General features: G+C 36.6%; 2 long non-coding RNA genes across 2 annotated transcripts; one reads left to right on the top strand and one right to left on the bottom strand.

Moving 5' to 3' along the window:
• Positions 1–4,986: 4,986 nt before the first annotated feature.
• Positions 4,987–6,154, top strand: LOC113338694. Its single transcript, XR_003354821.1, has 3 exons — positions 4,987–5,068; positions 5,188–5,267; positions 5,773–6,154. It is a non-coding gene; the product is annotated as an uncharacterized LOC113338694 (long non-coding RNA).
• A 13,591-nt stretch (positions 6,155–19,745) lies between these two features.
• Positions 19,746–20,270, bottom strand: LOC113340926. The gene is made up of 2 exons (XR_003355690.1): positions 20,220–20,270; positions 19,746–19,788 (listed from the first exon to the last, which is right to left on the bottom strand). It is a non-coding gene; the product is annotated as an uncharacterized LOC113340926 (long non-coding RNA).
• Positions 20,271–21,858: the final 1,588 nt, after the last annotated feature.

Raw genomic sequence — 21,858 nt, 5'->3', positions numbered from 1 at the left:
ACTTTATTCGACCCCGGATGGGTGAGTCTCCTATCCTTGCATCCCATTGTTTCCTTAAGCTATCCAAGCTTACTGGAATCTTCTCTTTGTCAGTTAATCTGTGCGAGTTGTTTCCTTTTTCTGCAATATCGATTTTGGAAATAGCCACTATAGTAGCATCAAGCACATCCTATGACTTCTGCCATATTTACGATTAGGGTTAGGGTTGCTCATGGGTCGGTTTTGGCCTCACCCACCACCCAACCCACCGATGGCGGGTAACAGAAGTTGTCACCCACAACTCGACCCACATTACAGCGGGTTGGTTCGGATGGGTGGTGGGTTAACCCGTCATAAAATGAAATGAATTGTATGAACATGACAAATAACTAAAAGTGCAGACAATTAGCATCATAACAAGTTACTTACAACTAAAAGTGTTTACAAAATAAAAATGAGTTCAACTTCTAAAAGCTCAAATGGTGAATTACTAGCCTATTGGCTACTGTACTAAATCCTAATAACTATACTAGTAGCTGGAGAAAAGAAAGATCATGAGATGTGATTCATATCAAGCGACCAGCTTCCTCCATCGAAAAATGTAGACGTTTTACCCCTGAATGCGCTGGAAGCCTGAAATCAATCAACGTATGTCAATTAGTTACAACTTACAATAACATAGATGTAACAGACCAACGAACTCAGAATCAATTTACTGACAGTGGCCCTTGGCGTCACTACCTTGTGTAACCCAATATGAATCAATCATCTATGATGATGTAAGAAGTAGCAAGGTCACCAAATAGATCTGCAAGGGAAATGAACAATTAAAATGAAAGTTGATGTAAGTAATCAAAGCACCGACAATGGGTTATAATTCTGCTATGCCATCCATGTGACGCAACCAGATGACCATGAGAATCATACAAATTATATGTCATACAACTCAAGCCTCAAAACTAGAGAGACTATATCATACAAATTAAATGTCAGACGTATTCAGTCACCAAAGAGATACATATTGTTGTTTGATTGTATGAGTTAACTTCTACAGTTCTGGCTCAAGTTCAATAATCATCATCCATTGCAGAATATAAAACAACAAACGAATATCACCACAGAAAATTATAATAAGAAAAAAGCCATTTCAGGGGAGGATGAAAACATTGCAAAACATATTGCCGTTGATAATTACAGTGCAGGGGGGTCAGTCAGAGCAGCAGAAACAATAAATGTAAACCAGCTGCTGCTCATGATGATTGTACCTAGATAACAGATTAAAGCTATCTGCTGCCAATTTTAGTTTAAGCAACTCTAAAAGGGGAATCCACCCATAGAATTAGAGCCAAGAATTTTGCTCTTTCTTATTTTCAAATACAAACACTAATTTTAGTTTTAAGTTATCTGCTGCCAATTAAAGCTATTTGCTGCCAGTAATATCACTTTCCATGGTGAAATATTGAGGATGGATGTTAACATCCAGTAAAATAAAGTAAAATTGAAACACAAAAAATTCTGTAAAACAGGAAGTATACCGCACTGTTAGAAACAATGAATCAATTCGTTTCTTATTTACTGCCAATGTACTCAAGTAATAACATGTTACAGTCTCAGATTTTTAGCAATTTTTAGCAATCATAGTGACCATAAAAATACCATTACACTAACAAAATCCCCAAAATCATTAACAAAGTCTCATATTACTTTTAGCTCAGAATCAATTGGATGTTGCCAGATTGGATAAGGGTCATAAGTATAGTACCTCAAAATCTCAGATTACTTTTAGCTCCTTTAAGAAGTGAACAAAATCCCCAAAACCCAATTCGAATATACACAAAAGATTAACAAAACAAAGTCAGAATATCGCAAGATCAATTAATCAAAGATTATAACAAAAATAGATACCCCAAATTGAAAAAAAAACAACAAAACCCTAAACAGATACCCCAAATTCAAAATCAAAGAAAATCACAGAATCTAAAAATTATAAATAGATCAATTAGTCTGACTTACGATTCTTACCTTTCGTTATTGGATTTCTAGTGGTGATCTGAGTTGAGAATTGATGCAATTGAAGTGAAAAGGCACAACCGAGCGAAGGAGAGAAGAGGCTGAAGAGGAGTGAAGTGAAAAGGGGTGCGAATGAAAGTTGATAGGATTAGGGTTAGGCATTATATATGGTATTTTCTATGGATGAGATTAATCCTAGGATAGATAATCTAAGATTAGGAAATTTTGGCGGGTAGGCGGGTAGGGTCGGGTGATGGAAGCAACTACCCGCAACCGACCCATCATACAACGAGTTTGGCCGTGCTCACCCATAGTCAACCCACTCCTAAGCGGGTTGGATCGGGTGCGGGTTAATCTTGGCGGGTGCGAGTTGGGTCGGCGGGTAGGATCAGCTATGTACAGCCCTAGTTAGGGTAGGCGTTTGAAGAGATTAGGTTTCATCGAGGTCATATTCCTTGAGTATTTATGACCAGATCCAATAATAAGGGTTTTTGCAAATATTCATTTACCAAAATTTTGGCGCATCCAGCCGATGTCACCGTAGTATAATGCTTTAGCCATTGGATAATAATACCGGTGCCTTGAGTTTGGAGTCAACACCAAAATTTCCCATTGAACGTGGGATACTTTTACATATGCCCATACCTCCTAATAACCGGTAAGACGTGCACGACGTGGCTGATTGACTTGACTGAGTAGGTAGAGTCCTATTTAATAGACTCGCTCCGCTTCACGGTATTGTAAACTCAGCGGCGCGCCTTTTCTTAAATAAAATACTCTCCTACTTTCTCTTCCTCTTCTTACTCATTTCCCCAAAAGTAAAATCCTCTGCTTCTTCATCTTCTTCTCTCACCATGGATCCTCCGATTACAGCTTCAAGTGCGTAGTATTATAACCCTAGAGTTTCTGTTTCACTGTTTCTTCTTCTCTGCATTCCGATTGCTGTGTCATCATTACTAAATCTGTGTGTTTCTTCGTTGTTTGCAGCTTCCATCTTTCTCGATGCTGCTCATGATGGCACACTCAGACGATTCAAAAGTATAACCTGATTTTTTTTATTTTATTTTAATTTCTTTAAAGATTTCTCGTGTTTTTGATGATCTTCTGTTAACTAAGTATTTGATGATCTTTGTTTTGGATCAGGATGTGCAGCTGACCTAGGCCATTTACTAAGTATTTGATGATCTCGATTTATTTATGGTGTGTGTACACTTTCTCCTTTTTATTCATGCCGGCTAAATTTCTTAATCTTGATTTCAGATGTATATTAGGGAACTTTCCATGTTTCTTTTGGTTCCATTTCTTTTGAGTGGGTCTTTACAGAGTGTGTAAAAGTGATGATGGTGTTTTCATCATATGTTTATTATACGATTTTTTCTTCTATGTAGGCAGGTGCTGATCCAAATGGTGGACCAGATGGAATAACAACTCTGAATCTTGCAGCTAAAATGGGGCTAATACAAATCATCAAGCTGCTGGTTGATGCTGGTGCTGATCCAAATGTTTCAAATATGGTAAGCTAATTATACTTTTGGTCCCTGTTAATTTAGTGGACATCATCTGTTGCAGCTGACATGAAATGGTACTTAAAAGTTTTTGCAGTGGTCCTATATGAGCGTCTCTTTATATTTTATAAAGCTCAATGGGCCACTTTGACTAGAAATCCCCAACTTTCTTGATTTTTTATCGCGTTTTCTTAATATGAAAAAGAAGCGGCACTATGAGATGATTCATTGGTGTCACCTATGGTTATCTGGATTATGAAAGTTATCTTTTTTTTTTGTCACAGCACGGATTAAAGCCAATTGAAGTCCGCAGCTGTTAATGATTATCGTCGAGGTGTTGAGATTATTTTTCCTGTGACTTCTCCTATTCCATTATATGTTGACTGGAGCATAAATGGAATAATGAAGCATGCAAATTCTAAGGAGTTTCACAATAAGGTAACTACAGTATGTATATTTCTTTTGAGGTTTCGAATAGTGTCTTAATGTTTTGGAACCAAAATGAACTCGCTATTTTTTCACTGGCGTTCTGTGAATCAACTAGAAGTTCTGGATCGATGTTAGGTTTGTAGTATGCATATGCCATACCGTTAGCATTCCTATCATTTTGTTGGCATTCTGCAGTTTCCAACTTTCATAAAAGGGAGCTCATACATGTGTAGTTTATAGAGACTTTTCAAGTGAATGTATTATATTAAATCTTCATTATTGACAGATAATTTGTAAAGTGAAGGCGGTTTTTCTTGAGGCAAAATCAAGGGGCACAAATGCATTACATAGGAAGGAGTATTGGCTGGCACTATATTGGTACACAGAGGTACCTTTTTTAAAGGAGAATCATTTTAAGGTTAAGAGTTTATATGAATTTTAGTTTTTAAATGGAAGGTGAAATAGGAATACACCTCCCATGTATGATGTAGTGATTTTAAGCATTCATATCATAATATGCAATACCATTGGATCATTTACGAATTGCAGGGCATATCTACATTTATACTACAAATGTACATCTGCCAAATCATGATCTAGAAACCAAATAGCGTACAAGCCTTCATTTTATCAGTGAGTATATATTTCTATGCAGTTTCTTATATGCTTGTTGTAAAATGTTTGGTTAAATTTCAGAACAGTGGTTTTGCTCTCTAAGTCACCGTTAATCTCATTTGAAACTTCACTGTATATCTCTGTTGATGTTTCAAAGTTACTACTTAGTGTGGTTCGTACACAGAACCACATGTTTCTCCTGTATTGGATTTAAAAATGGAAAACCACTCATATCGACAATTTGCAGATTGTCATTGCATTTTCTCTAACATGGAAACTGATTTTAAATATTTTTTGGTTCTTCGTCTATTTCTTGCAAGGTGTGTTGTGTTTTTTCTTTTCCTCAATGATGGGTTAATCGCTCTAGTGATTTGTTTTTCAGGCCCTCTGCATTTTACCTAGTGATGCAGATGTGCTATCCAACAGGAGTATGTGTTATGTGTATGTAAATAAAGGAGAACTCGCTTTTGAAGATGCTACTCAATGCATGTTGAAAAGACCAGACTGGCCTGAGGCGTTTTATAGGGCAGGTGAAGCACTCAAACTGCTGAATGTACATATTCTTCAATTTTTCCTTGTCGGTTAATTTTCATCTCTTCTTTTCATTTAAAGAAGTTCTTTTTGATAATCCTCGCTGCATGTGCCACAGAGGCTTGATGAGGCAGCAGAAGCCTTTTTCGATGGTTTGAAATTGGATCCTAAAAATAAAGAGCTTGAAGATGCATTCAGGTTAGGCTTACTGTTATTTTACCAATTCTGCTCTTCATTTATTACTTCTAGCCTTGCTTTCCAATGTTTATCACAAAAACCTGTACTGGTCCTGGTTGAAAAGTGGGACTGAACTGCTAAATGTTTATAGCCATCAAGACGATGGAATTAATACTCCGGAACTATTATCAGGAGTTATTTGGCTACGGTTTCGCTAATACATGGTGGTTAAATTGCTTTAGTCCGACCTTCCCAGATATTGCTGATTTGTTTATATTCTTTCCTGTTAAAGCTGAAAAATAATGGTTTTGAACCACATCTAACATGGGTCTTGAAAGCAAGTGTTGCTTGAATAGAGAGACAGTCGTATTAGTCTCAGGTTTCAATTCCCTTGAAATGTTGATCGAGGTCTTCTTCGACCCAAGTCGCGTTTTCTGTGAATTACTCCGAATTAAGATAGTCGTTCTTGCTTCTCTCATTCTGTTTGACATTCTCTTAATTTATTTCACTCTCTTGTTTCTTACAGGGAGGTTTCTTTAGGCAGGTTGAAGGCCATCAATGTCCCGCTCTAAATTGAAAGGCAGATATACGCACACAGAAACACCGATAGGGGGTGGGAGTTTTTTGTCACCATCTGTAAAAACCTAGAAACTTGCTGACAGTGGGTCTCTCGAACCCTGACATAGTAGCTCTTGAAAATCCCTTTTGTAAAAAAATCAGGTCTTGACTAGTCTGAAACATGGAGCTATGTGCTCCCTTCTTTTGGTAATGGCCAACTAATCATGTAGTGAGGTTTCTTAGCATCCTCCAGTTTTCCTTAACAAAAGAGCTCGTAAAAATAGTGCTGGTATGCTTAATTCTGTGAGCTTCTAGTATTTCCTTTCACTTTTAGATGGGTGGTTACAGCTAGTCTCTTTTTCTCCTGCTTATTAATTAGATTTGGTAGTTACATATATCATATCTTGGCTACTCAATTTCGAAAGCCAATCAGAGGTTTGGCATGAATATCTCTATCTCTAGAGTTAAGGCTAGCAAATCAGAGGAAGGAATGTGTGGTAAAATCATGGTTGTACAATTTTCTAGATTTATGTTCTAGCCAAGAGAATGGAAATCTGTTAATTGCTCAGTGTACCTGATAACAACTCTCTTTAATGGAGATTCATTAGTGCCTGCACAAACTTCACATTAGAATATAACTCTCTTTGACCACCTGTATGCTAACACTTCATCACCCTCTCCACTAATCAAAATTTTAAGCGTAACCATGGAATAGAGCCTTTTCTTTTGACCTGACCTAAGATCTCACATTACAGCACAATGACTCCAAGCGGCACTGCATCATAACCTCCTCCTCCTCTATCTTTTCTTCATAAGCCCGTCTTAAAGTAGAATCGGGCTTGGGACGAATCCAGGCCCGTTAAAAATATAATGTTACTTGTCTTATTAAAAGATAATATGTCCCACATCGGTAATTACAAAATAGAGGATCTACCATATAATCGATTGGCAATCTATCATACTCAACCAACCGGCAGCGGTATGATATGGTGGTTCAAGAAAGGCTAAGCCTGAGCTTAGGCCGTTGTATCTGCTGCCAACGCCATGCGCACCAATGCAGCATAGGTGGGCAGAGGCTAGCCCACCCTGGTCTTGGCCTGCCGGCCAGAGGTTAGCCCGCCTTGGTCAACGCCTGTGCAAAGCAATGCGCACCAATGCAAGCAGAGAGAGGTTAGCCGGATAGTCGAGTAATACACCTCATCTTGTTGGTTGGTTTTTGTCATTTTTTTTTTACCATACTCGTTTAGAATACAAGAAACCAGAACTGCTCCACCGATTTTTTTTGGTTTTTCTGGATTTTTTAATTTTTTTAATAGACTTTTATTTTTAACTCATAAATATAAAGCAAATCTCAAAATTAGTATATTTTGAACTATAATTCCTTTATTTACGGGTACACTCATTAAAATCATACATATATAATTTAATATTACATATATTTTTAATTATATTTTTCTTATTTATGGATATATTCATTGAAGCGTATATGTATTATACTATGATGGAAAGTTCGCTACATATTATTATGGTTTTTGTCGATTTTTTGGTTCTAACTCTCAGTTTTCTGTTTTTTTGGTTCTAACTCTCGGTTTTTCTTTTTTTTTTTTCTTTTTTTTGGGTTTTTGGTTCTTTTGTGACATCAAACCAAAACCAACCACTTAGAATTTGTTTTTTCGGTTTTCGGATTTCTTGGTTTTTGGATTTTACATTCTTTGGTTTTCTGATTTTTTGTTGTTGGTTTGGACCAGTTCGGTTTGGGTAGAAAACCAAACCATGGGCAGCCCTAGTGTAGCTGAAATAATTGAAGAATTGTTACGGTCTGGGGTAACAAAAACAAGCTGAAAAATCTTTAAAATGTTCTGGAGATGGTACAAGTTGTGTAACTTTTGATGTCGAAGTAAGTGAACGATTCTTCTGCGAGACTTTGGTTAAAAAGTGGACTCAGGGACGCTGAGCTGAGGTCACATAACTCAGCAAGAAAGATAAGGTAACTTGAGTTCTGCAGCAATCCAGACTTACACTCGTCATTCACATAACTGTTCTCGATCTCTTCTACTGAATCAGCCCCCAATTTTGGTAAACCAGACCTTTGTGAAACCTAAATCTTCATACACCTTGTTTTTACAGCCAAGAAGAACAAGTATCCACAGGCTCTACGAAGAAACAGCCGGACAGAATAGTATAAGCAAGCCCATCTTTTAATTTTAAGGATTACATTACTTGACAAGAATTTCTCGTGCAATAAGACATGTGAAGAGGTACTTTCACGTAACCATGGACTGTATTCATTATTATTTTAGTAGTGTATTATTAATCATCCCTAACTTCCATTGTGATTTTATTTAGTACTAACAAAGATGGCTAAAAAGAACTCACCAATACATGGAGAAAGCAGTGCAAATGGAAACGCAGGGAGTGGTTTTGGTTACTCACCACAAAACTTGAATTTCACCATATGCCTGCATTCTGGCGCAAATCATCCGGCTGTTGAAGGAGCTCAACCCCGTATTACTGAAGATGCTGCGGCTATCTAAGCGCATTCAAGGAGATCGAGTGAAAGGGTAAGACTCTCAATCAGTTGTTTAAATGTTACTGAAGCACCCTCTTCTTCTACAAAGGCTTGAAGCACCGCCCACTTGGTGCAAACTATGGTTATCACCGCCCACCTATTTTGAATACTTTGACTTGTTCTTCCGTTTTCATTACCACCCTCTTCTTCTACAAAGGCTTGAAGCATCCTTTCCCAATAATTGTTGACTCCTTGATTTTTTCTAACAATCGGTTGGAGACTAATTCTCACCCCAAGCTTTTGTGAGTGCCATATCTTCATTTGTAGTGTATGCTATACTTGCACTTGAATGAAAGAAGGTTTGAAATTAAAAAGAAAAATCAGTAGAGATAGGAAGCAAAGAAAATCTTGAGATTTTGGGATGGTTTGATTTGTATTGAGAAAGCCAATTTATAGATAAATTTTAATTTTGAAAATCTGACCGTTGAAACGCTATTGAGAATAGCGTTAAACGCCATTCTTAATCGCGTTTATTTTGAGTCGTTGATTAGAAGGAGCCGTTGAGAATCCAATGGTGTATAATGAAACGCTATTGAGAATAGCGTTAAGCGCCATTCTTATTAGCGCCTAACGCCAATCTTAATAGCGCTAATCAAAAAAAAAACATCCAGGAGCTACTGGACTTCTCCTATCCTATATTTAGTTTTTTTTTTCTAGTCTCTCATTTTTTTCTTCTTGAACAAACTAGTTTTTTGGTTTCATATGTTGAATAAAAAAAAAATCAAAAAGAAGATAAAACTGAAAGAAATTGAAACTTGATTGATACTAAAAATACTTCAACTACATTGATTACACTACATCAAATTGAAAAAAAAAAAAGAAAAAAACATAATTGAAGCTACATAGTTCCATAAGCTACATGGTTTCATATATTGAAATGACGAACATTGTTAGTGCTAGGATAACCATAGTTTGCACCAAGTGTTCTAGGAGGATAACCATGTTTTTCCAAAATCCTATTTTGCTTATCCAATATAAATTGCTTCTTCCATTCCGGCAAGGTCTCAACCTCCACATCCAACACTTCGAGTTCATGTTTCTCCAAAGCTAAATCCACGGATTTCTTGTTTGTCTCTGCAATAGTTAATAAATATTCTTCTTGTCCATCCAATCTTGCCATCTTCTTTGCATTCTCTTCACTAAAATGTTTCAAAATACGGTCGGCTCCGTCGTTGATGGCCGATAACTCCGAAGCTTCCCTTTGTTGATCCCCTTTTCCCGTTGGTCGACGAGGGCCATCCTCTTCATGCCATATTGGATCGCTTCTTGCCGGAGCACTACTTGTTGAAGCATTAACACTAGGCCTCCGATTCATCCTCCTCATTTTGGGTATGATCAAATTCTTCGGGATTGAATCCGGGAACATGGGCTTTGAAAATTCGGTACACTTCTTCATTTCTAAAAGGTTTTCCCTTGCTAACCTTACTATATTCCAATCTAGCTTTTCTCATACAAAAAGCAAACCAAAACCCAAGTTAGAAATTCTTTAATAAAATAAAATGATATACATTTTTCATAAATCTTAATAAAACTTACAAGATCATCAATTCCGCACCCACTTGCATTGTTTCTATGCAAATTTCTTAAGATACCAACCCAATTTTTGACATCTTTTTTCAAGGTACCAAATCTATTTTGCAACTTATGAACAATCCTATCATACTTATTCCCAAAGCTGCTTACATAGGTATCGAATACCCGCTCCCAAAACTGGTTTGATTTTTGATCAACTCCAGCAACACCATCAAGTCTGAATCTCAATGAATTTTAAGAAGATGGGAAAAAAAATCTAAAGATTGAAAGGTTTTGGTTTGAGCTGAGAAGTGATCAATTTATAGGGAAAAATTCGAATTCAAAAAAATAGTCGTTGAAATACTATTCTTAATAGCCCATTTTGTGAGTCGTTGATTAGAAGGAGCCGTTGAAGATCTAATGGTTAGAAATGAAACGATATTCTTAATAGCAGGAACAAATTTTCCGGTGCAATAAACTTGGAAATCAAAAGCAGGATCCGCAACAACAATCTCACTTATAATACGTAAGAAAATAGGTCGATACATACCCAAACGTTGGTGGAACTTCTTAGGGCCCCAAGTAAAGTTAGGTCCAAAGTAGTCATGCATCATTCTTGCATCTCCATCCTCTCGGCATCTTTCCACCATTTATCGCGTCAATACTTCTTGAGGCACCGGTTGGAAGAGCCTATGCATTCTTTGAGTCATATACTGGTACACCACAATTTCTCTCTCCTCGCTATCATCACCAATACTAATATCGACACCATACGTCATTAGTACATACCTCCTTAGAGGATTTTCATCGTCCATATTGCACCTGTAAACAAAACTCAAATACTGTAAGCATTTCAATATTTTTGAATTCGTACAAAAGAAAAAACATTCATACAAAAGAAAAGACATTCATGCACACATTCTTTAAAGAAAATACATTCATACAAAAGAAAAAAGACAAGTTCATTAAATAAAACACATCCAAGTTTCATACAAAATAAAAGACAAGTTCATTAAAGAAAACACATATATGTTCCCTCTTCACTGGGTCATAATTCTAACATCCTTTCCATTTCATCTTCACTTAAACCAATCCCACCACTATTCATCGATTGAGTTAATTGTGACTCTGGAACTACTTCATCTTGTGGAACATAATGACCATGTGCATCATCTAATTAACTTGTGGCTGGTCTTTTACGGCTTTACCATTAAGAGTTGTCTCCAAGATCATAACATGATTGGGTTGACGTCGATCCTTCCCCAAGAGCACGTGCACGATCTACTTCAAACCAATAATGGTCATTTACAAGATTTAACATAGCCAACCTATGCGCAAAATATTTCCATTGCTCCTGAAAAGAAACATCAAGATAGAAAATATATTAAGGAACTTCTAATGTGTAAAGAAAACCATAATAATATGGCAAACAAAATAATTGAAGGAGCTAAAACCAAAATTTACTAACCTTTGTTCCCCAACTAGTCTCATACGTAAATGGAGGAGGATCGGGTGCTTGCAAAGGCACTTGAACACGGTTGCCTTCACTATCTGAACTTTCGGTACATAAATAAACTCTTGGAAATTCAGGTGAAGCTTGTGAGACGTTGTCATACTTATACCGTGATGGATGTATTGGGGGGACCTGATTCACAAGAAATGTCGGATATTGAGTACTTGCAGCTCCAACTTCATCTTTGTTTTCTTGACGATATATTTCTGGGAGCAAAAATCCAATAGATTGTTGCTTCCACCACCACACATACACGCTCTCATCAACATGATTATAGTCTTGTACTTCAACCACATCAATAGGATGATGGGGGTTAGCAAGGTCTTCCAAAAGTTCACGTGGACTTCTTGGAATTGTTATAAATCCCCTTGTTTGCCTTAAAAACCGTTCACCAAGATACATGATACTAGTATCGCTTTCCGAATTATAGAAAGCCACTCTTTTCTTGGAGATTTCACGAGCATACACTATATCAGGATGATCTCTAAACATACTAGTAGACCATGGTTGGCATTCCGTTCCAACAATTGTCCTCAACTCAATTTGTTTGCGAGCTGTATTAAGAGAGTGTTTGGAAGTATCCCTTTGAAACTTCACTAGACTATCTTTCTTAAATATCGTAATTGCAGGCCATACATAAGTCGGTAAACCTTCTTTGAGAAAAGGCGTCAAAGTACGAAAATATATGTAAAACCAATGTTCTAAAACCATCGCCATTCCACACATGTTTTTTCCACCTCTAGCAACCGCACTCATGCTACTATACAAGTGACTAAAACAAGCCGAACCCCAATCATAATTACCAATCGCATTCAAATCACGCAAGGAAACGTTCCAACCTTTGCTTGCTCTTGTAGTGGTACGTGCCAATAAGTTTTTTGAAATCACCCATAATAAGAAGTATCGAGTCACGATCTCCCAATTTTCATCATTAATTGGATTGTCCTTGATATAATTTACTAGGCAACTAATAGGAAATTCAGGTGAGTGATTGTTTTAGTGTGCATACCCATGCATAGGTCTAAAGTAGGTATCCTCTAGTTGTTGATTTTCTCTACTTTTCCATCTACTTGTAGCGGCGTGTTCCAATCTTCTACGACCATTTCCAATAGGAATTCCGGATATGTGAAGAAAATCTAAAGGGTGAAACCAATTTCAAAGTTTGGGAAATGAAACGAATTGGTGTTATACCACCACCTCTCTATGATTGCATAATATAGTTGTTGATCAGCTCTCTTAATTCTAATTTAAAAAATCTAGCAAACCCGAAATTTTGAAGAACTTGACTAGATCTTTCATGAACCACCACACGATTATATAAATCGTCAAGGTCTTCTAGATTACTTCTAAACATGATAGCATATTGTGTATCAAGTGGGTCTATACTTCTAGCAATATGTTTCTCATCCCATTCGTGTGAACTCAAGATCATAAACACTTCAATTGTTTACATAATGTAACTAAAACATGTTAATTCATCATCTCATGGAAATTTCACAATGTTTATCATCTAAAACCCTAAATCACACAATGTTCATCATCTAAAACCCTAAATTACATGTCAAATTCGTCATTGTTAGAATCAAAGTTGTTATCATTCATCATACAATCGATTATCATGCATACAATCAACAATAATATCATCTAAAGCCCTAACATTTCATCAAACCATAAAATAAACTCAAATTATAATTCAACTAACCTTTCTTTGGATTCTCAATCAAATTGAGAAATTGAAGTATGCTTAGATTCCTTATGACGCAATGAAGAAACCCTTTGAAGAAATTTCATTGATTTGAACCATGATCTGAGAATTAAACAAAGGGGTTTTAGGTTTTGGTTTTTCTTTTTTTCACTCGAGTAGAAGATGAAGTGGGGAAGAAGAAGAAGGGTCGATGGTTCTACTGTATAAAAAAATCAAAAAGCGCTATTAACAATAACGTTATCTTAGCGCTGTTAACAATAGCGTTCTGACCGTTGACTTGGATCAAGCGCTATTCTTAATAGCGTTTTCCCTGCGCTATTCTTATTACCGTTTCTTATATTCCACCATTGCACTTGCACTTCCATCCACAGCTCCAAGTGATGAGGTGGTGTGGAAGATGGATGGATTCCACTATAAGACTTGCTCTTAATTTTTCTCTTTTATTGTCTTCAAAAGTCTGGAATTACTTGGCTAGGTAAAAGTGAGATTGAAACGCATGAGATTCAGCTTTCTGCACATCTCCTCCATATACATCCCCAACCCGGACTTGTACGATTTCTAAAACACCAAGAAACACAAATACTTCAGGATGGTATGCAGTAACGTAGTAGAACGTGTAGGAATTCGAAGCGAATTATGAAGAATGGTAAAAATTAGAATGGACACTTGAGGCAACCGTTGGTTCCAAACACATTTACTGAAACCACCAGTTTGTTGGAAAATGGGTTCAAATAGAGGATGAAATAAACAGAAAAGAAATTGTTGTACTCCTGACTTTCAAGGCTCGAATAGATTTCTTTTAGACGATTATTTCTACCCTCCCAATATCAATTGGCGATTGCAACAGGTATGTGAAATAATGCCTTCGAGATACAATGAAAGCCCTACAACAGAGAAATTGGATTCAAGGTTTGCACCCCTTGACCCAACCAAGAACACACGAGAGATGTTTCTGATAATGCTTTAGAAAGAGAGAAAACAAGTTGAATTGATTGTGAAGAATGGGAGAACGTCTTCGCTACTTATAGTGATATTCATGCTTGTTGGTTATGTCGTTTCATCACCAACAGACGCTTCCAAAAGCCGTTAATGGTGACTTATGGGAAGAGACGAGTCTGTTCAAGTTTGAAAGGAAACTTCTAGGTTTTACAAAGTAAAACTATGCGTAGCTGCAAACAATATTGAAAATATCTAACATTCTCCCCCTATTTTCAAAATTGAAAAAACACAAAAAACAAAGTAAAAACTTTTAAATCAGAGTGGCTGCATCACACAAGTGACTGCCTACGTACCCGAGTGGGATCAAGCCAACGTAGTTCAAGCTATATTGAGACTAAGCATCATCGTTGAAATCAACACATAAATGATAGGTATCTTTTGGATTTGAACCTTCACTTAGTGTAAGAAATTCAAAGCCTTATCGAGGTTCGATGGTGAAACTAGTCTTGAACCAAGTACCCTTTGTGATAAAATCGGAATATCCAAACATATTGATTTCATAAAATCATGTGTTCTGTAGCTTAGCGCGTTAATGGCCATGCGCTTATATCTTGGATTCATGAGTCTTCTTTAGAGAACGGCCTTCTTCTCTTAGGAAACGACCTGATTTCCATACTCATATAGGTAAGTCTCCAAGGTGTTTATGCGATACACCTGTAAGTAATTATAGACTTATTAAGGATTTATATCCATCATGTTTTCTTGCAGAAACCATCACTAATTAGAAATGGGAAGTTTTATATTAGTGCTCCATAATCTCTATCCATAACTTGTTGGTACCACATTGAACCTTGTTTATCTTTTTCAAAACATAGGTTGGGTTTCTGCTATGGGAGATCAACCTTCCTTCACAAACCTTAGTCCCATTTTTTTACATTTTATTGAAACCACTGAATTTGGTAGACTTTTCGTAAATGGGTCTGCCAAGTTTTTCTTTGATTCAATAAAATTAACCGTAACTACTCCTCTCTTGAGTAGTTGCCTAACCATTTGATGTCTTATACTTGCATGCATAGAATTTTCATTATAAGTCTTATTAGAGACATTATAGATTGTAGCTTGATTATCACAATTAATCAAGATTTCTGGAGATGGCTTCTTCCAAAATGGAATATCCATAAGTAGATTTCTAAGCCATTCTGTCTCCTTACATGCATCAGTTAAGGCTATCAATTCTGACAACATTGTTGAATCAAAAATACAGGCCTGCTTCTTGTAACTCCAAGACACAACAACACCCCCTAATGTAAAAATCCATCCAGACGTCGACTTGGACTTGGATTTTACATTGTTCCAATTAGCATCGTTGTACCCTTCCAATACATCGGGATAGCCTTGGTAATGCAAACCAAAATCAATTGTTCCTTTCAAGTAAGCCATAACTCTTGAAACTGCCTTCCAGTGTTCAACTCCTGGATTACTTGAGAAATGACATAACACTCCCACGACTTGGGCTATGTCTGGTCTTGTGCAATGCATAGCATACATAAGACTTACAATAACACTAGAATATTCAAGTTGTGCATGAGTACGAACAGTGTTCTTCATTAACTTGATAGTATGGTCTAAAGGAGTAGGTGCTGGATTGTCATCAAAGTGACCATACTTCTTGAGAAATTTCTCAATATAATGAGATTGGGTTAAGGCCAACTCATTCCCATTTCTTAGGATCTTAATTCCCAAGATTACATCAGCCTCTCCTAAATCCTTCATATCAAAGTTAGAACTAAGAAAATTCTTTGTTTCTTCCACAACAGACGTGTCAGATCCAAAGATAAGCATATCATCAAAATATAAGAAAAGAATTACGCATCCAGAACTATCGTGCTTACTATAGATACATTTTTTAGCATCATTCACAACAAGACCAAATGACAGAGCTACTTTATCAAACTTCTCATGCCATTGCATGAGAGCCTGCTTCAAGCCATAAAGAGATTTAACTAACTTGCAAACCTTCTTTTCTTGGCCTGGCAATATGAAACCTTCAGGTTGTTCCATATATATCTCTTCTTCTAAACCACCATTTAGAAAAGCAGTTTGACATCCATTTGATGAATAATTAACTTGTGAACAGAAGCAAGTGCTATTAAACAACGAAAAGATGAGATGGGAGCAACATGAGCATATGTATCAAAGTAATCAATTCCATGTTTTTTATTATAACCCTTAGCAACTAATCTGGCTTTAAACTTATCAATGGAACCATCGGCATTCATCTTTCTTTTGAATATCCATTTACATCCAATGTGCTTTACGCCTGGAGGTAAATCGCAATATATCCAAGTACTGTTGGTCAACAGTGAATTCTTTTCATCATTGATAGACTCTTTCCAGAAGTCCGCATATCTGGAACTCATAGCCTCATCATAAGTTTTAGGGTCATCATCAATATGCATAACATATTTAGTCACACTAAGAATTTCATTCTTACTACCTTCTACAAGATATTGTACCCAATCTGGACCAAAGCTTGTCGCTTTTCTTGCTCTCTTCCTTCTTCTAGGTTCGATATCCTCTACAATTTCATAAGTATCTTCTATGTTTCGAGTAGGAGCAGAATGTTCATCATTGTTATTAGTCTCTACAGATTCTAGACTAGGTAACAATGGGTTTTCTATGGGTTGTATTTGGGAACTATTCCTATTCAAGTTCTCAAAAAATTCCACATCTACAGATTCTATAATCTCAAAAGTGTCAAGGATTAAAAATCTGTAAGTAATATTGTTAAGTGAATAACCTACAAAAGCACATTTATACGCCCTATTTCCTAACTTAGGCCTTTTAGGATCAGGCTTCCTAACATATGCTAAAAAACCTAAACTTTAAGTCTTCTCAAATTAGGTTTCCTATTAAATCACAATTCATAAGGAGAAACACCCAAGGAACTCTATTCAAAATATAACATGCAGATAACATTGCTTCACGCCACAAAGAATTATGCAAATTAGAACTAATAAGCATAGCAGTAACCATCTCAACCAAAGTTCTATTTTTCATTTCCGCAAGACCATTTTGTTGAGGTGTATAAGGTTCAGTAAATTGATGAATTAAACCATGCTCTTGACAAAAAAATAATAAATTCATTAGGAAAATACTCACCACCACGGTCAGAACGTAAAATTTTAATTTTCTGTCCTAATTGTGTCTCTACTTCTGCTTTGTATATTTTAAACATATCAAAGACTTCATCCTTAGATTTCATCAAGTAAGTATAAGCATATCTAGTGCAATCATCAATAAAAGTAACATAGTATTTGTTTCCACCGCGAGTCATATGATTTTTTAAATCACCAACATCACTATGTACTAATTCAAGCAAGGAAGAATTTCTAACTACAGACTTAAAGGAAATTCTATGTATTTTTGCTTGCACACAGATTTCACACTTAGAGATATTATCAAAATTGCAATCAGAAATTAATCCTAATTTTCTCATGTTTCTAAAGGAACCATAATTCACATGTCCTAATCTACCATGCCATAAATCAATGGAGTCAACAATATAAGAAGAACCATTATTTATTAAATTAAGCTTAACCATCCCATTACAAGCATATTCTTGCCCAAAAAAGACACCATTTTTGGACAATATAAACTTACTAGACTCATAGGTCGTCTTGAATCCGACCTTCATAACAAGGTCGCCGGAAACAAGGTTTTTCACAATATCTGGTACATGTAAAACATTAGTAAGAGTAACAGTCTTTCCCGAAGTAAACGGAAGTTCCATAGTGCCCTTTCCAATTACTTTTCTTCGATAGTTGTTTGCAGAAGTAATTTCGTTTCCTTCGCCAATCAGCGGTTCATATGTCTTGTAAAGATGTCTATCTTTACAGATGTGGACAGTTGAACCACTGTCGTACCACCATACACCCTCATTATTAGAAACGGCATTGGCGGTTTGCACTACAATAACAAGTTTGTCATCGACCATATTTGCTTCCTTTTCCTGTGTCTGTTGTTTCTTCTTGAGACGACAGTCACGAACAAAATGGTCGGGTTTATCACAGAAGAAGCAAGGCCCCTTCATCTTACTCTTCTTGTTGGGATGTTGCTTCTTAAATTTAGTATCATTATTAGGTTTCAAAGCATTTGGTGTCTTAGAAAAATCTACACTATTAACCTTAGAATGATCCTCAGTTTGCTGACTATCCTTAATTTCTCCTTTATGAGTGTCCTCTTCTATACGAAGATGACGCTGCAAACCTTCTAAGTCATAGTAAGTCCCAACATGCTTAAGTTTCTTCTTATAACCATTCCAAGATGGAGGAAGACGAGAAATAATGACTCCGATGATAAAGGCAGAAGTAAGTATAATTCCAGCATCCTTAAGATGATTACCAATGAGTAAAAGTTCACTGACCTGGGCAATAATTGACTTACTGTCAACCATTTTAAAATCCATGAAGTTGCAAATCAGGGATTTTTTGTTGCTTGCTTCAGAAATCTTGTATTTGTTGTCAAGCGTAGTCCATAATTCCTTTGCAGTCGAAATACTTCGATGGGCATTGTAAACAATGGTTCCCAGGGCATCCAAAATATGACCACGACACATAAAATCATCTTCCTGGCGCTTCTTCCTTCTGGCCTTCAAATCATCAGTGTCTTTGTATGATGGTGCATGAATTTCATCCAAACCGTCTTCAAGTATGTACCACAACTTGATGGTGATCAATAAAAACTTCACAATCTCTTACCAACGAGTAAAATTATCACCATCAAAACGTTCTAATCGAGTTAGGGTTTGGTTCATCACTTGAGATTGAGCAGTTACATTTGAATTTGAAAATTCACCTTCCATTGTCAGAAATTAATAGTAATATCTACAAGAAAACTTGGTTTGAGCAACCAAAATCTTAGCAAGAGCCCAAAATTTTGGTCGCTTTAACAGTCAAGCAACCAACCAAACTTCCGACTAACTTAAGTTTTGGCGGTTGCTAACCTATTACCGCTACTTCTTAGCTACCAAATAATGTTTTTGGTTGTTCAAGTACTTTTTCCAAGTTCTGTATAGCGAGTGCCATAGTAGGTTAGTAGCTATTTACGTCAAGCGACCACAGACTAGCAAGTCAAAATAAATTTTGGTCGGTCAAACCTGTCTCAGCAAGCAAGTTTAGAATCACCAAATCAGAAGAGATCACGAGCATGTAGCTAGCTTAGCTCATTGGTTGGACAGTTTACTAATCATCCTGCATAAGGGTTCGAAAAAAACAATGAATTTAATCCAATAGATATACAACCAATCGTAATTCAAATTCTCCCCTAAACAATTGTTTGTGTCAAGTTACACTTAATCCAACTTACAGCTGAATTCAATCGACACTTATGTTCAAAATCCGAGAAACACTAATAAAAACTCAAAATTCACACTATTACAAGTCATTTATTCTATCACTCAACACACTGCCAGATTTGTATAGATAATGACTTGCTTGCAAGCATTATTGCTTCTCCCCACTTTCTTCTCCTCCAACAGCTTTTTGTAGCTCCGTTTGAAACTGCTCATATTAATGCAAAACAGAATGACAAGGGTCATTACGCATACATCAAGTTAAAATATGAAAACACAACAGTTAACAGAAGCAGAAATAAGAACTAGGAGAGAGTGACACACCTCAAGTTGGTCGGAAGGCTTTTTTGAAGCTCTCGCTGCAATTGAATTACTTCTGATTCAGGTCCAGACCTTTAAGCAGAAATGAATACTAGTTATGCAAGATGGTGACTATAGCAAGATTCGTAAAATGGGTATGCACATATACTAGTGACAAGCAAGGTGCTGAGAAGACCGCAGGTTTTTCCAATCAAGAAAGAAAATAAAAAGAAAAAGAAATGTCGGTCTGCAGAAATGATCTAGCAGAACCAATCTTCGAACTTTTGTAAAGACCCGACATTAGATTCATGGTTTACGGCAACTAGGTGAAAACAGAACACTTATGATTGAACTTCTTGTCTTGTTAAATAGGTTGTATTTTAAAGATGAATCAATATGAGTATTTACCCTGAACTGAAGTTACACATGTTCTTATGAGTTCCCCGTTAGTCACCAAATTGATATTCCTGAATAACTAACCAAATAATAATTATGCAAGGTTAAAAGAGATATGCATGACTTACTTCTTTGATGGCTTGATTTGTTTTTCAGGTGTTGCATTCGTGTTTGTAAACTATGAAACGAAGGACCTAGTATCTGCAGAATTATAAGAAAACAGTGACTACTCATGATGGACAAACTATGATAAAAAAAAACATATAGGGGAATTGCCTAAGTAAATGTCAAGATAGGTGTAAAATTATCATGGCTATTGCTTCTAATGGCACAGGTCACATCATCTTACATAGTACATGTACAAAGAAATGACAAATTGATATACTTATATAAGAATTTGTACAATTCAATTGTATACTCTGAAGCACTCTAAATGGACATTTGTACACAGCTCAAAGGTAGGACGTACATGGATATTGACTGAGATGAACCTAGCAGGTAATGCATGTGTAACTCAAACCCGTAAAACAGAAGTTTTCTTACCGTTCCATTGGAGGGATTCTCCTTGCTATCCTCTGTTAGAAGTAACCCACCAGCATTTTCCTTCTCGGCCTCCTCAACCTGAACACGATCATGTGTAAGAACCACTATTAAATAGGCAATCACTCGAATATGTAATCAGAAATTATACTACACCCAAAATAATGCAACGAGTAACAACCCCAATCTAAAATATTGCCTGCTTAGGTAAAAGAAACCATGTTCACATGAACCCAATACTACTATGGTGCCTCATAGTGCAAGGTCCAACCCTCCCCTGTAAAATTTCCGTGCAATTTTTTTTCCAATTTATTACTCTCCCAAGCCATTCTTTACTTATATCGACACCTTAAATTTCTCTAGATTTATGAAGAATCTGACTATGTAAAGTGGGAACAGACATTAATTAACACGCGTTCGCTCAGGGGCTTAAAATCCTTGACATCTTCCGTCTCGAGAATACCAACAATGCTATCGTCATTCAATAAAAGATGGATTACTCCATTCAAGTCCACTTCAGTTCCGGCGTATTTGGAGTAAATGATTTGAGCACCAGTCTACCAACAAATCAGCTTACAATTGTTAATGTAAATTCAAAACCATAGACACACAGAAGATAAATACCCTTAGCTGAGTTAATCATTACCTTCACACTAACATCGACTTGGGCCTTTCCGACGGTCTTACCCTTCTCAATAGCAAGGATCTCACTTCCTTGTGGCTTAGTCTGAGCGGTAGAAGGTGACTGAATACCACCTGTGGTCTTCTGCTCTGCTGTCTTGGTTACAACAAGCACCCTGTCTCCCAAGGGCTTGTGTCTCCCAACGGCTTGAGGGCAGTGTACTGTAAAAAAAATAGAGCAAGGTCAATTATAATAAAAATATTCCAACTAGCAACAAGTGAGTAAAGGTAGGATCCCTGAAAAAACAGTTGACAGTCATGGTACTTCATTATCACTTACAAATGAAGATGAACCATCAACTGAATCCAATGGATTCACATAGAAATGATATAGTTCACAAATGTTATCCCATACCTAAACAGGCTTCAAATAAACACACTGAGCAAAAAAATCTACCAAAGCATAATGCCTACCCTCTCATATCTCAATTATGACTCAAACAACATAAAACGCTTGTCACTTGTCAGCATAATGGTAGGCATCACAATCATCCTTTACTTTGACAAACTCTCTCGTATTGCAACAGAAAGCAAATCAGACTACTG

This window comes from Papaver somniferum, chromosome 1, assembly GCF_003573695.1.
Source record: "Papaver somniferum cultivar HN1 chromosome 1, ASM357369v1, whole genome shotgun sequence".
Lineage (NCBI taxonomy): Eukaryota > Viridiplantae > Streptophyta > Magnoliopsida > Ranunculales > Papaveraceae > Papaver > Papaver somniferum.
This window is presented reverse-complemented; position numbering and strand designations above follow the sequence as displayed.